Source organism: Pteropus vampyrus, unplaced genomic scaffold (genome assembly GCF_000151845.1).
Source record: "Pteropus vampyrus isolate Shadow unplaced genomic scaffold, Pvam_2.0 Scaffold7, whole genome shotgun sequence".
NCBI classification, from domain to species: domain Eukaryota; kingdom Metazoa; phylum Chordata; class Mammalia; order Chiroptera; family Pteropodidae; genus Pteropus; species Pteropus vampyrus.
Window position 1 is genome coordinate 10,665,435 of NW_011888788.1, and position 13,499 is coordinate 10,678,933.

The window sequence follows — 13,499 nt, forward strand, 5'->3', positions numbered from 1 at the left end:
ACCCACAGCTAACATCATATACTCAATGGGGAAAAGCTAAAAGCATTTTCCTTAAGATCAGGAACAAGACAAGGATACTCACTTTCACCACATCTATTCAACATTGTACTAGAAGTCCTAGCTATAGCAATCAGACAAAAAATAGAAATAAAAGGCATCCAAATTGAAAATGAAGAGTATAAATATCATTATTTGCAGAAGACATGATACTATATAGAGAGATCCCTAAAGATTCCATCAAAAAGCTGTTAGAACTGATCGATGAATTCGGTAAAGTAGCAGGATACAAAATTAATATTCAGATGTCCGTTTCATTTGTATATACCAATGATGAACTATTATTGAAAAATTAAGAAAAATTAAGAAAGCAATCTCACTTACAATTGCATCAAAAACAATAAGATACCTAGGAATCTAACCAAGGAAGTAAAAGACCTGTTCTCGGAAAATTATAAGTCATTGAAAAAAAAAATTGAAGAAGATACAAATAAATGGAAGCATATACTATGTTAATAGGTAGGAAGAATCAACATCATTAAAATGGCTGGAGAGTCTACGGCCATGCTACCCTGAACAAGCCCGATCTCATCTGATCTCAGAAGCTAAGCAGGATCGGGCCTGGTTAGTACTTGGATGGGAGACCATGTAGAAAGACCAGGTGCTATAGGTGTAAATAAATAAATAAAAAATAAAAAATAAGGGATGGTAAGCTGACAAGATCCTTGCAATCTGTGAGGTCAACCAAGGGTTGCCTTGCCTAAAAAAATAAAATAAAATAAAATATAATGGCTGGACTATCCAAAGCAATCTATAGATTCAATGCAACCCCTATCAAAATACCAATGGCATTTATCAGAGAACTAGAACAAATAACTTGGAAATTTGTAAGGAACCATAAAAGACCCTGAATAGCCATGGCAATCTTGAGAAAGAAGAACAAAGTTGAAGGTATCGCGCTACCTGATATCAAACTATAGCCTATAGTAATCAAAACAACATGGTACTGGTATAAAAACAGACACATAGGTCAATGGAACAGAATAGAGAGTCCAGAAATAAATCTATGCCTATATGGTCATTTAATCTATGACAAAGGAGGCAAGAATATACAATGGAGTAAAGACAGTCTCTTCAACAAATGGTTCTGGGAAAATTGGACAGATAACATGCAAAACATAAAAAATAAAACTGGACCACCTTCTTATACCACATACAAGAATAAATTCAAAATGGATTTAAGACTTAAATGTGAGACGCAAAACCATAAAACTTCTAGAAAAATACATAGGTAGTAAATTCTCTGATATTGCTATTAGTGATTTTTTTTTTCTGATCTATCTCCTCAGACAAGGACAAAAACAAAAGCAAAAACAAATGGACTACATCAAACTGAAAAGTTTTTGCACAGCAAAGGAAACCATCAACAAGATGAAAAGACAACCTACTGAATGGGAAAATGTATTTGCCTATGATACATCTGACAAGGAGTTAATATCTGAAATTTATATACAACTCAACAGCAAAAAAAAAAAAAAAAAAAATTTAAAAAGGGGCAGAAGGCCTGAATAGGTATTTCTCCAAAGAGTACATGCAGATGGCCGATAGACATATGAAAAGATGCTCAAGGTCACTAATTATCAGAGAAATGGAGATTAAAACCACAATGAAATATCACCTCACACCTGTCAGATTGGGTATCATCAATAAATCAAAAAAACAACAAATGTTGGCAAGAATGTGGAGAAAAGGGAACCCTCGAATTGGTACAGCCACTCTGGAAAACAGTTTGGAGGTGCATCAAAAAATTAAAAATAGAACTACCTTTGATCCAGCAATTGTACTTCTGGGTATTTATTCAAAGAAAGCCAAAACACTAGTTCATAAAGATCTATGCACCCCTATGTTCACAGCAACGCTATTCACAATAGCCAAAGTATGGAAGTAACCTAAATGCCTATCAATAGATGATTGGATAAAGAAGTTACGGTACACATATACAATGGAATATTACTCAGCTATTATAGAAAATGAAATCTTACCATTTGCAATGACATGGATGGACCTAGAGGGTATTATGCTGAGTGAGTAATAAGTCAGAGAGAGAAAGATAAATACCATATAATTTCACTTATATGTGGAATCTAAGGAACAAAAGAAACGGACAAATAAATGAAAACAGACTCACAGATACAGAGAATGAACTGGTGATTGCCAGAGGGGAGATGGTTGGAGGACTGGGTGAAAAAGGTGAAGGGATGACAAATTAGTTACAAAGCAGTCACAGGGATTTAGAGTACAGCATATAGTCAGTATTATTGTAGTGGTTGTATATAGTGCCAGATGGGTGCTATCCATGTATATAGTGCCAGATGGGTGCTATCGGGGGGATCACTTCATGGATTGTATAAATGTCCAACTTTTTTTAATTAAAAAAGAGAGAGAGAGAGAGAATGAGAGAGAGAGAGAGAGAGAGAGAGAGAGAGAGAGAGAGAGAGAGAGAGAATGGGAAGAAAACGGACAAGAAAGAGGAAGAAGAGGAGAAGCAATGGATGAAAAAAGAACAATTAATTATAAATAGTGACTGAGGTCCAGATTCTGTCCTAGGCACAGAGAGTCCATCATGAATTGGACAGAAACAGCCCTCCCACCAGCCAAAAAAAGCACAGATTTGTATTCTAAATTAGTGCTGTTTCACATCTCTCTTCACACTGCATAATCTAAAGTTTTCTTTGGGGACTTTGCTAGTTCACTATTATCCATTTCTCAGTGCCAATGGCAGCTAGGAGCTACATATGAGAGGGAATGAGAGATAATGGCTTTATTTATTTACATTGATTGGTAATGGTACATGCTTGCAATCTTTTTGCAAAATAAAATTGATCTTTTAATTTTATGGAAATAAGTTATGAAGGAGAGTTAGCAGACATGATATCTTCATAATAAAACATTCTACTGGCTGATGTGTTCACACATAATAAATTTTTTAACAGACACTAAAAATTTTAGGTTTTGTAATGAGCAAGGTAAATAAAAACCATAAGTAGAAATGAGTGCCCTAAAAGAATGAAAAGTTATGAGCTATAGCATCTTCTAAAGGAGAATTTATATTTATGTTCATCATTCATTCAGCAAACATCTGTGGTTATGTACCATGATTCAAGTACCTCACTATTTCCTGGGTCAACAAAAATGACTAAATCATTGTCATACTTGCCCCTGAAGTGCTGGTTAAAGAAGACAGACAATTGAAGAAATAATTGTAGAGGATGATAATGAGTATGATGATAAAGGTAGGAAAAGAATGATGAGAGGGCACAAGAGAAGGAGTTATCAGCTCTGAGACTCTTAGAAGAAAATGCATATATTGAAAATTTACTGAATGAATGAATGAATGAATAGTATCATAAAAACTGGCGTGATCACAGAGTTGAATGCTGCACCCTGAAGAGACAACCTGGGATTTAGCAACTAAAGGGTAAAGTTCAATGAAGCAGTCAGGGCATGTTGCAGAACACTGTGGCCTCGAGGTGAGAGGGGAGTTTCATGGCTTTTACATCCCCCTAGAAATTGAGTATCATATTTTAAATAATGTAAGCTGCATGTTGTTATTTCCCAGAAACATATAATTTCTGGGGAAAGTTGTGTCTGGGTCAAGTTTCTGTATTTGATGTCTTATCTCAAGTTATATAACAGAGGTATAAATTTTAAAGAAAAAAAGCAATAAATCTTTTGGAAGGAAAAAATATCCCTTAAACTCATAAGTAGATGCTTTTTGATTTAGGATTTTGCACGATACTTTCATAATTAGGTTTTTCATGTATAATTTTCTAAATGATATTGAAGCTTTCATAGATTAAATATTTACCAAAACAGAATATATCATTGCATCTCTTCCCTGAAATTATTTGTGTTTGTATGTGTATATATGTACATATGTATTTATCTCTCAATATCTAAATTCCCTCTATAATAATTCAAATATAAATTTGGTATGTCAGTCTTAAGGTACTGTTCAGTTTCTAAAACTTATAGCTAAATCCTAGTCTGATTTCTTTTTTGAGTACGTTTTCCTTTCTGGTAAGGTATAGCATTCAATCACAAGTTAGTAACAATGATAATGTTAACTGTACCTAAAATAAGATTCGCTAAATGGTTACTATGTGCCAAACAATGCTGTCAACTCTTTTCATACATGATTTCATTTAACCCTTACAATCAAACTATGTTTAAATTATTTATTTTTCCTTAAAAGTTGGCATTTTCACATTCTACTCGACCCTTCAAGTCTAAATGTTGTACTTAGAGTAGGTCATTTAGCAGCTGATTTTGCTCCCAGATAACTCAGTTCTTCTTAACGCAATCAAAAGTCTTTTCCCATCAAATATTTTTCTGCTTCCAATTGCAACGACGATCTGCCCTGTTCAGGACAGTAGCCCTGGATTAAACCAGACACTTCTCTATAATCTATCCTTCTTTGACTTTTATTCTTATCAGAGTCGTTTGCTTGAATATAATGTCTTAATACTGTTGATTTAATGTTTTTTTGTTTGTTTGTTTGTTCATTTGTTTGTTTGTTTTTGCCAATGGATATAACCACAATTGATTTTATTTTTAGGACAAATATTCTTATTGGGAATATATAATAAAGGTAACACAGATTTTATAGTACTTTCAACTTTAACACTTTCATATTTATTAGGAATCTTATACTTAATACTATCAGGTAGGTAGGTCAGAACAAGTACACTGAGACAAAATAATTTGCCCAAATAATAAGACCTAGCTAAATTTGAATCCAGATTTCATGAAGGCCGGGCTCTCCATTCTCCCACCCCAAGTTGGTTTTTTTTTTTTTTTTAATTTTTGTCATAATTGGTTTTTTTGCCATAATTTTTTTTTAAATTTTTGCCATAATTAAAACAGTAATATCATAACATTTGTAATGAATGTTTCAATACATGGAAGGCTTCCACATCTACCTTCTTAGTGTCACAAGAAGTTTTATTAGGCAGATATTACTGATCAGTCCTATTGTATGGATGAGGACACCCAAGCTAAAAGAAATTAAATTACTTTCAAGGGTTATGTATATAGTGAGCAGCAGAGGCTACATTTTTACCCAGGTCTGAGAAAAGATCATATTAAGTAAACAGGTTAATTTGAGATTATACATGTACTGCTCAGCTTGGCTATGCAGGAAGCCAGAGATTATTTACTTGTTCACTATTCCCAAGTTTTTCATTAGGCAATCTGCTTATTCCACTACAGCAAATGGTTTATGCCCTATCTTTTTTTCAGGAAAGAGGTTTAGGAAACAGGCAGCTTAATTATGTTATTCTCATTATGAATCAAACCTGGAGTCTGCATGTTTCAAATACTTATTCACAGTTTTTCTTCTTAGTGTGTTATTGATTGACAAAGAGATCTCTATTCCAAGTGGAACACTTGAGATTCTGTGTTTGTTTGCTTATTCTTCTTTCACTGATAACTTTCAAAGGAGGTAGTTGGATTTGAGATGTGAGTAAGAAGCATTATATAAACCTTAGATTTGATTTATTCTTCAAATATCATCTTGAAAGAAAATGGAAATGGGCCAAAATGGCAGATAGAGTACAGCTCACCTAAAATTCAATTGAAAACACACACACTCACAAAAATACATCTGTATTAGGACTAGAAAATAATTCTATTGTCAGGAGATAGGGACAAGACCAAAATGTCAGCTATTTTACTATTATTCAGCATTACACTAGATATTTTAGCCAACACAATAACACATACTTTATACATACACGAAGACAAAATTATTGCCATTTGCAGATCATTATATACTTATAAAAATTGTCTATAAATGAAACTATTACAGTTCATAAAACAGTTTAGGAAGATGTCCAAAGTCAAGGTCTATTTTTGTATAGGAGTGTCATTATTAGGCCTTTATTTTAGTAGTAAAACTCTAGAGACCATCAGTAGAGTTAACTATAGCAAAAGGAGACTCATGAAGAGGTTATTGAAATTGCTGAGTGAAAGGCAATGAGGGTCTAAGTAGAAAAGAATAAATAAGTCAAGAAAACTTTATATTCTGAACACAGTAGAACATGACAGTGCATGGGATAAGCTATCAGAGTGGGCAGTAAAAAGGCACCAGTGATAACTGCTTTGGAAGAATGGTGACACTAATACCTAAGACTGGGAATTCAGGAGCAGAAATTGGTTCCATGGTGGTGAATTTTAATCTTGGCTGCACATTGGGTCACCTGAGGAGCCTTTAAAAATGCTAATGCCTGAGTTGAACTCCCAAGGATTATGGTTAAGATTATTGAATGTTCCCCATGGGATTCTAATGTATAGGTAAGAATAACAATTACTGTTCTAAGATAAAAAAAATATTTTCAATAAAGGGCCAGATAGTAAATATTTCAAGCTTTCCAGGCCACATCTTTCTCATAACTATCCAACTTGCCCTTGCAGCATTAAAGCAGCTGTAAACTAATAACTTTATTTCCAGAAATAGTCGTGGGTCAAATCAGGTCTGTGGGCCTTAATTTGTTGAAGAAAGATAGCAACTATTTTGGTCTCATTAAGTTTGTGGTATAGTAAGATAATTGTGTAGAAGACATTCAATAGGCAATGGGAAGCCAAGATTTGGACTTGGGAAGTATCTTTGTCTTCTCACACTGCTATAACAAAAACCATAGACTAAGTGGCTTGGACAACAGGAATTTTTCCCTCATAGTTATGGAGGCTGACAAATCTATAAGATCAAGGTGCCAGCTAAATTGTTTCCTCATAGAGTGTTGTTTCTTCCTGGCTTGCAAACATACACCTTCTTCATGATGAAGAGAGATAGAAAGCAAGTTCTCTGGTGTCTTTTGTTATCAGGGCACTAATCCCATCCTGAGGGCTCCATCCTCATGATCTCATCTAAAACTAATTACCTCCCAGAGGCATCATCTCCAAATACCATCTTATTTGGGAGTAGGCTTCAGTATGTGAATTTTAGGAGGAACACAGTTCAGCTTATAACAGGAGGGAATTTGAAGTTTGACATGTACACTTCTATATAGAGCCTTCTACATAGACATGATAGCAGAAGCCTATGTAGAAGTGAGGTTGCTCAGCAAGAGTTCAAGGAAAAAAAAAAAAAAGCCAAGGACTGGACCAAGAGGAATGCCTGTACTTAAGATCTTGGTTGAGGGAATACCACTGAAGAGGAATCTAAAATGATCAGCAAAAGGAATAAGAGGAGAATTCCAGAACTGAGAAGTATCCTGGATGTCAGGAAAGACCTTATTATCTAATGATGAGTATGAGGAGAAAGGGAAAGAGGCAAAGGGACAGCCATTAGAGTGGCCAAAGGTTGGTGACTTCTAGGGAAAAAAAAAATATTAATAAATTACTGTTTGCCCTTACTTTTTTTTTTTTGGATAACTGTATCACAATTTTTCTTTGGGGAACCAACCTTCCACCCACTCTCAGTCCATAGGATCAACTGAATGAAGAGAACAAAGTCAAGGCAAAGATCTTGGTGACATTGTTTGAGAGCCTGTGAGTGATAGTATGTAAAGGCTGACCTACAGCTCCACAACTCAGTTGCATGAGACAATATATTTTCTTTTACACTATAGCATTTGAGTTGATCTTCTCTTCCTTGCAGATAAAAAGTGTTAACTGAGAAGAGTTTAGAACCCACAATAAAAGAGGTTACATAGAAAATAGAAGGGACAATAAGCTGAGTCTAAGTTTACTACTTTTTCCAGAAATTTGTCAATGAACCTACAGAAAGATGAGGTAGTAGGTTTGTAGGAGGAAAGGATAGACAGAAGGCTTATCAAAAGAGGAAAAAAAGTAAATAGGTGAGGGATTTAAGATGTAGGAGAAAGAGGGAATGTCTACTGGATTAAGTTCCCAGATGCGGAACACAGAGAAACCCATAGTCTCACTCTCCTTTTATTTTCTCTATTTTCCAAACATCTGCGTTTTTCTTGTTGATTTAATAAGAGCAAAAATGTTGCTTAAGACATCAGTAGTTCATAACATTTTAGGAATGAGTAAAAGAAGGACACCTGATGTAAGGTAAGGATCCAGATACATGAAGGTACTAAGCATTAAAGAAGTTAAATTACTGAAGACCTTCAAAAGCTTTTAGAAGTTTATGTATTCCTTAATATTGTACAAATTGCTTTATATATTTTTCATCTGTATACATATGTCAGATTTCTTCAACTTTTAAAACAGCCATTTCTTTTATAACTGAGCCACTTTCATTTTTTATTTATATGCATATATAATGCTTATACATATATAAACTGTATTTTCAAAGATGCATCTAAATATTTTTTTAACCTAACACTGATATTAGGAATGGAAAATTATGATGTGATTCAGCAAAGAGAGGAATAGGAATGTTTTTCATTATTGACTGTTTATGCAAAATAGTTGGACAAATTGGCAAATGGAACTGAATTGCATTATATGGGGTGCTGGCCTTAAAACTGTGATTCTATTATATATCCTGATGAAACACAATTGCATTCGAGTTGTGTAAAATGATAAAAAAAAAAAATAATTGTAGTACGCAGAATGAAAGATACAGCAATAGTTACATGGAATAAAAAGTAAACTACTCACCTAAATAATTTTCTTCTTATACATTTAAATCAAATATCCTAATATTTTATATGAACATGTGTATCTGAATGATTATCAATGAACAATATGATTTCCAAAATGTTACTCAAAGTCAACTTAGCCATTTGTAAACCTTTCCTTTTTAAACTGCCGATTTACAGTTTTTCTTTTTATTCTCTTGTTTGGAAGGCTTGATGTGGGGGTGCTAATTAATGTTAAGATTCTTCACTGACACACTTGTTGCGAAGAAAATGGAACTATCAGAGCATTTTGAATCTACGTCCTTTTTTCTGAGTGATATCATGTTTGAAATCATGCTTGAAGAAACATTTTGTGGCAGGGAGCCAGTCCTCTCATTAAGAACACATTGCCCGTGACCAAATCACTGGTTTGTTTATTTCTGCAATGCTTATTGCTCCTGTGGCTCATACATGTCAATTGTTGGGAACTGCATGTAAAGGATGTGTACACTTAGTTGTCTTATTTATATCAGACTATACAATTTAGTAAATTATAATACATGGAAGTTATTGAAAATTTTATCTAGACTGAACATTTTGACAGCCTTGCAGAATATATTGCTGACTTCCTCAGACTATTTTAGCTAGACTACATGTTAACTTCTGTATTCTTTATGTCTAGGTTTTTTAGGGGGGAGGGGAGGGGATCTTAATTTGGGTTTCCCTCTGAACCAGGCCCCATGTCAGGGATTCCTATGCATGTATTTGGGAAGTTCATAAATTTCTGGTAAATAATTTAAAACTTTCTCAGTTCCTCAAAGGGTAAGGATGTGGTATATTCATATGTATACTTTCATCAAGTATTAGCTGAATGACACAGAGTTTGAAGATGTGATTTTCCTGACTAATCTGGCCTGCCATGCAAATAGCTAGAGAAAGTCCTGAGGCAAAGAAAAGCAGATACTGGCAGTTGGAACTCAGTTGGAGCACATAGTAGAAGAAACAGCTGAGAATGCTAGGATAGACACCAAAAGTATCTGCCACACCTTCTGTATACTTATGTCCACCCAATGTTATTTTATCTCCATCTATAGAAAGACAGATTATTTCTAAATTGCGTATTTATTAATTCATAAATTTATTCACATTTATTGATCTCTCCTGCTAGGGGTTACTGTTCTAGGCATAGAGGGCAGACCCCAGGGAAGAATATGACAAATTACCGCCAATGAGGCACCATTGGTAATGGGCCTAGTAGCGGATGAGCTAAGGATAGACTTTGGGGTGCATAGAAATTCGAAACATTTACTCCATCTGTTGGAAAGTACAGAATCATAGTGCCTTCCTAAGTGGCTTTGACTCCCCACCCCACCCCAACCCACCCCGCCCCGTGTTTTTTGTTTGTTTGTTTTCTTTCAAGTATCTTAGTTCACTAGCCTCTGTGTATCTCCCCTGAAGACACATGTCTATGAAAAAGGAGGAGTAGCAATATGTTGCCGTTTAGTCAGGTTATTTTAGTAGCTGTGTTCTCTGGCTGGAATATTCATTTGATCGTTCAAGAATTGACATGAGAATATGCTGAGCCCACATAGAAGAGGAGATAGGGACTGTGCATGCCAAAAATCTAGGTGTATCTAAAGGATGACTACTACTGTGGACCATGCACATATAAGAAGGCCAGTACATGGTTTTGGATGAATCCATACTGAAGAAGTTATAACAAAAAGTATAATATTTAAGGATATGTTGTTAGGACATGCAGACCCAGGGAAAATCCCTGAGACTGAAAACCTACCTCCATAAGTGGAGGGTAGAGAAAGACCAAAGAAAGTGGCAGGCAACTCCAGTCTGATAATTATAATAAAAGTTTATATTATAATTTAAGGGCAACTTACATACAAGGCATGTCTTAGGTGACTGCAAGATGAAATGGATCCCCACGCCATTTGGCAGGCACCAGAGAATTTTATATGGGGTAAAAGGGGAGAATAGTAATGGGTACTAGTACATGAATGCTACCAGGCTGGGGAATTACACGCTTGACCGGAGCAGGACAACAACATGTTCCAGGAACCAGCACATAGCAGGAGGCAAGGGAGGAGTACCAATTTATATCAAAGTTAACATCAATTATGATTAGACAGACTCTAAATGAGGTTTGTGGAAAGCAACCTCTGTCTGGCCAGGTCCAGCTCATGGGACAGACAGCAATCATGTCATGGAACAGACACCCCTCCACATATGTATTAATCTAGAATCGGAGGCACAACTATAGTAATATGAATAGAAATATATGATTATCGAAAATATTGATATTTACAGTTTCTATTACTCTTCCTTCAGTTTTGTTTTGTTTTGTTTTGTTTTGTTTTGTTTTGTTTTAGGGAGATGGTAGAGGTGGTTGCAGAGATGGCAATGATAGCAATGGTTACCACTTTATAGAATGCCTGGTACATGTCACCAGACATTTCTTATCTCTAAAAGCTTGCAGCTGACCTACAAAGCAGATTACCATCTTTATTTTATATCAATGAAACTGAAGTTCAGGAAGTTAATTAACTTGTCTGAAATCACAAAACTAGTCCATCAGGATTTTAACCTGGGCACCTCGAATTCTGAGGTACTGTTGCCAAACTTACTGATCAGAAAGACAAGGTAAAACATAAGAAAATCCAGGTTTCATCTATTTGTTCAACAAACTTTACCTAGGAAATTGAATATAGGCCAGACACTTACCTAGGCACCGAGCACACCATCATGAACAAGATAGGTGGCCCCCTGCCTCGGGCAGCTTATATAGGGAGAACAGCAAAGCTATTAAACAAATCAGTGAATATCAAATTCCGAGTGTTATGATGGGAAGTACAGTTACTAAGGGAGCCCAAAGCCAGGGGACATAACTGATTTTAGAGATCAGAAAAAGTTTTCCTGAGAAAGTGACTTTAAGCTGAAAATTAGACACCAGGTGGAGAGAGGAGGAGAGTAGTGTTCCAGGTACAGGGAAGAGCATATCTATAGGCCCAGAGGCCTCATTCCAACATTGAAAGGATAATATGGCTGGGACATTGAGTTTCAGATGGAGGATAGAGACAGAAGAAGCTGAGAGCATGGAGGTCTTGTGAGCCATGCTGGGAAATTGTGATGCCTTTCCATCATAAAGGCCTTGGGAAGCCAATGAAGGAGGTGACATCATGACTTGCATTTTAGAAGATTCCTCTGGCTGTGTTGTGTTAGATGAATTGATGAGGAATAACCCAGGGGCAAGGAAACTGCACCAGTAATTCTTATGATTCACTGCAGTGTGCTGCTGGTGAAGGTAGAGACAAGTGGATTTCTTTGAGAGATATTGAGAACTTAGAAAGGGAAGACTTGAGTGAGTCAGTGGTAAAGGAGGGGAGAATAATGACATTGCCTCCACTTCTGATTTGGAGAATAGGATAAGTATTAGTATATCAGCTTCTGAAAATCTTTAGGAAGTTTGCATGTATGAAAGCTGATTTCTATCTGCTGGACAAAAATCTGAAGGAACCCTACCCTCTAATTCTAAAAGGAAACGCTAATGCAAATTTAACTGTTGTGGTATCCGAAGATGGTGGGATTAGGAATAATTTTTCTTCCATTTTCTTTGCTTTATTTTCATAACTAAAAAAGAGCTTTTCTTATAAAGATACAGCTATCGTGAACATGGGGCTCAGCTTAAAAGGTCAAGAGAATTGGACCCAGGTCATAACTGCTAAGCCAAAGAAAAGATAATTTCATCACCAGTGTAATTAAGTGAGATTTTCTAGATTATTTTAACTTAATTTCTCATCTAAATAATATGAATCCAGGCATAGTGGTTTTTTGGTGTTTATTTTAATCTTGCATTATCATTAACCAGTTTGTTACATCAGTTACCCTTGGGTATACTATGGAAAAGGATTCCTGTTGTTGTTGTTGTTGTTGTTGTTGTTGTTGTTGTTGTTGTTTTTAAGTATTCAGTGAATTGATTCATAAGGATTTTACTTATTCATTGTGTGTTGCAGTGTTTTTGTTCTCCATTTGGTTGAGCTGCTGAGCCTCTCTGTATAGCATCTGTACAGGGTTCACATGATGCTAGGGTACTTAGGCGTCAGTCTTTAACTATGCTCAGATGATGAGAGGTACATAGAAAGCCTCTAGAACTGTAAACTCTAATTTCTCAGTCATGAAGAATTAGTAAATCAGAGTTTTGTGTTTTCATTAACACAAGGCCCTACGTGCCAGCTCAGCTTGCTACCTACTAAGCCTCCTAGATCTGTTGGAAAATGTGCATTGGCAGTTTTCCAGTCTTACTTATACTCATAAATAGATGCCTTTCATATGAAATGGCATATTGACACTGGAATACATATTTTTTTTTAACAATTGAACAAATTTTAAAAAATGATGGGTCCATTTTTTCAATGTAATAAAATAAGCATAATTGGGTTAATATCTTCATCTGGCAGTCAGGAATTAGATTGTATACCCACAAACACACAATTTCACAAGGGGAAATTACATGTTTCGTTTTCCTTGTTCTCTTGATGACCTTCCTAAATGTCTATAGCTAAAGGAGAGTTTGGTCAGACAGAGCAATTGGAATCACCTGGGAAGCTTTCAAAACAGTTCTGATGTTTGAGTCCCATCTCCCCCAAATCCTGATTTTGTTGGTCTTGGGTGCAGTCTGGGCATCTGGATTTTTTTAAAGCTCCCAGATAATTCCAATGTGTAGCCAAAGTTAAGAACCAGCCTTCCCATCATGTGTGACAGCTTCCCTAAGGTAACTGTCTTCATTCTTCCTTTCTCTTTTGTTTTCCCTAAGTCTGGCTCACTGATCTCAGGGCATGGTTCTGGGCAAGCAGAGTAATGGAGCTGCTGAGCATTCCAAGGAGATTCAGATGGTTC

At 35.7% G+C, this 13,499-nt stretch overlaps 1 protein-coding gene and 1 pseudogene across 1 annotated transcript in view; both read left to right on the plus strand.

Moving 5' to 3' along the window:
* The window catches only part of MACROD2 (MACRO domain containing 2), a 1,889,795-nt gene that overhangs the window by 722,292 nt on the left and 1,154,004 nt on the right, over positions 1 to 13,499 (plus strand). The gene's annotated exons all lie outside the window — the stretch shown is intronic.
* Positions 552 to 670, plus strand: LOC111746748 (annotated as a pseudogene).